The sequence below is a fragment of the Silurus meridionalis genome, chromosome 13 (genome assembly GCF_014805685.1).
Source record: "Silurus meridionalis isolate SWU-2019-XX chromosome 13, ASM1480568v1, whole genome shotgun sequence".
Lineage (NCBI taxonomy): Eukaryota > Metazoa > Chordata > Actinopteri > Siluriformes > Siluridae > Silurus > Silurus meridionalis.
Genome location: NC_060896.1, coordinates 706,185 through 708,684, shown reverse-complemented (window position 1 = coordinate 708,684; position 2,500 = coordinate 706,185). Strand labels below are relative to the sequence as shown.

General features: G+C 41.8%; 1 protein-coding gene across 1 annotated transcript in view; it reads left to right on the top strand.

Annotated features, from left to right (window-relative positions):
* Window positions 1-2,500, top strand: part of slc30a4 (solute carrier family 30 member 4) — a 14,037-nt gene that overhangs the window by 3,246 nt on the left and 8,291 nt on the right.

The window sequence follows — 2,500 nt, the reverse complement described above, 5'->3', positions numbered from 1 at the left end:
GTACTGGATGTGGGGAGTACTGGATCTGATGTGTACTGGATGATGTGTACTGGATGTTGGGAGTACTGGATGTGGGGTACTGGATGTTGGGAATACTGGATGTGATGTGTACTGGATGTTGGGAATACTGGATGTGATGTGTACTGGATGTGGGGAGTACTGGATCTGATGTGTACTGGATGTGGGGAGTACTGGATGTGGGAGTACTGATGTGATGTACTGGATGTGATGTGTACTGGATGTTGGGAGTACTGGATGTGATGTGTACTGGATGTTGGGAGTACTGGATCTGATGTGTACTGGATGTTGTGAGTACTGGATCTGATGTGTACTGGATGTGGGGAGTACTGGATGTAATGTGTACTGGATGTAATGTGTACTGGATGTAATGTGTACTGGATGTGGGGAGTACTGGATGTAATGTGTACTGGATGTGCACGCAAAGCTTTGGCTTTGCGTGTATGGATGTGGGGAGTACTGGATGTGAGTACTGGATCTGATGTACTGGATGTGAGTACTGGATCTGATGTACTGGATGTTGGGAGTACTGGATGTTGGGAGTACTGCATCTGATGTGTACTGGATGTGGAGTACTGGATGTGAGTACTGGATCTGATGTACTGGATGTTGGGAGTACTGCATCTGATGTGTACTGGATGTGAGTACTGGATCTGATGTACTGGATGTGAGTACTGGATGTGGGAGTTCTAATGCTCTCTAAAGATCATCTCTGTCAAAGAACAAACTAGCTTACACTTGTCACAGATAAAATAAATCTCTAATAAAATTATCGCTAGCGACGGAGAAAGACTGAATAAACACGTCGCACTTCACACACTGAATGAACTGGATGTTCGCAATTACAGAGAAATTATGTACCTTAATGTGGTTACTGTAGTGTGTTCTTAGTTTTGATGGGAATGTTCTTCACTCACTGCTTTTAAACCCTCAAACAGGAAATAAAGCACTCATTCAAAAGAAAAAAGAAGACAAGCCAACGGAAAGTAGAGAATACAGGAAATCAAAACGATATTTTAAGCTTTTTAAGTAATGAGAGGGAAAAAAAAGAAACTGTAAAAATGTAAACACCGATCTACGTCACACGGCTCAACAACGCCTCCGAATGTAAATAAGTACTGGATATAATGAGTACTTAATGGGTGGAGTATTGGGTGTAATGAGTGCTGGGTTTATTAAGTCAAGTCAAGTTTATTTCTATAACGCTTTTCACAACAGACATTGTCTCAAAGCAGCTTTATAGAAATCAACAGTGAAGGTGAATGGTGTGTGTTTATCCCTGATGAGCAGCCGTGGCGACTGTGGCAAGGAAAAACTCCCTTAGATGTAATGAGGAAGAAACCTTGAGAGGAACCAGACTCAAAAGGGGAACCCATCTTCATTTGGGTGACATCAAGAGTTTGATCATAAATCTTTAAACAATACAGAACACTGGAGAGTGAGAACTAACATGAGCACTGGAGTATAAGATTATAGGTAATGATCTTTCTACAGTCTTTGGTATAAAAGTAGGATCAACATTTGTGATCATCACAGATCCAGCATCAGCTTCTCCATGCCAGAGCCTTTAAACACTCTTGAAGGTCAAATGTCAAAACCACACATGTAGTGGGATCCAAGTAAGTGATTTAAAATAAGTAAGTGAAAAGGAAGCTCTTCTGGTTTCTTCTTGAACGGAGAACTCCAGAATTCTTGGGTTTGGAATCATCAATGTAGTTTCGCTGCTGTTTAGGCTGTTAGCAGGAAGCACCAGCATAGTTTTGTGTGTGTGTGTGTGTGTGTGTGTGTGTGTGTGTGTGTGTTTGTTGTTTGTTTGGTTCTTATATACCATCATATCTTCATTTTCAACTGCATTCTAATGCCCGAGCAGGACAGAAACATGCTTTAACATGAAGATCTGATCTGCAGAAGTGATAAGATGTAACGCTCAGCTGCTCCTCAGGTGATGGGAACCAAATGATAAAGCAGCATGGAATTTTACACCCATGTTCTCAACAGGAGAAAAGCCTCACAAAGCACCAACTGAACATCTTCAGTACCATGTTGTTAAACCAAATGCCAAATAAATAAAGAGTAATAGTGGAACAAATTGAATGAAATGGAACCCTGTTGGACGTGTGATGTTCTGCTAACCTGAACCAGTTCATAATCCCAAGTGGAACTTCACGTGCAGGTGAGAGTTAAACACTGCAGCAGAACGAGGAGAGAAACATCTCTATTATCCACAGGACGATTTCTGCTGTAACGCCAGGACACTCTCAGGTTTCATCTTTCCGCATGATTTCCATTTCTTCTTGATGGCTCGCTGTTCCACACACGTCAGCATGAACCTGAGACCAGATCCCAATCAATCACAACAAACTGATGAGGAAGATCCACATCACAGTGCATGATATCCAGTTCACCATGAAACTGTAGAGTGGTAATTGAAGAAGTTCCTCATTCTCCGAGGCGTATCTGTCCGGTGTTTCAGACATAAAGG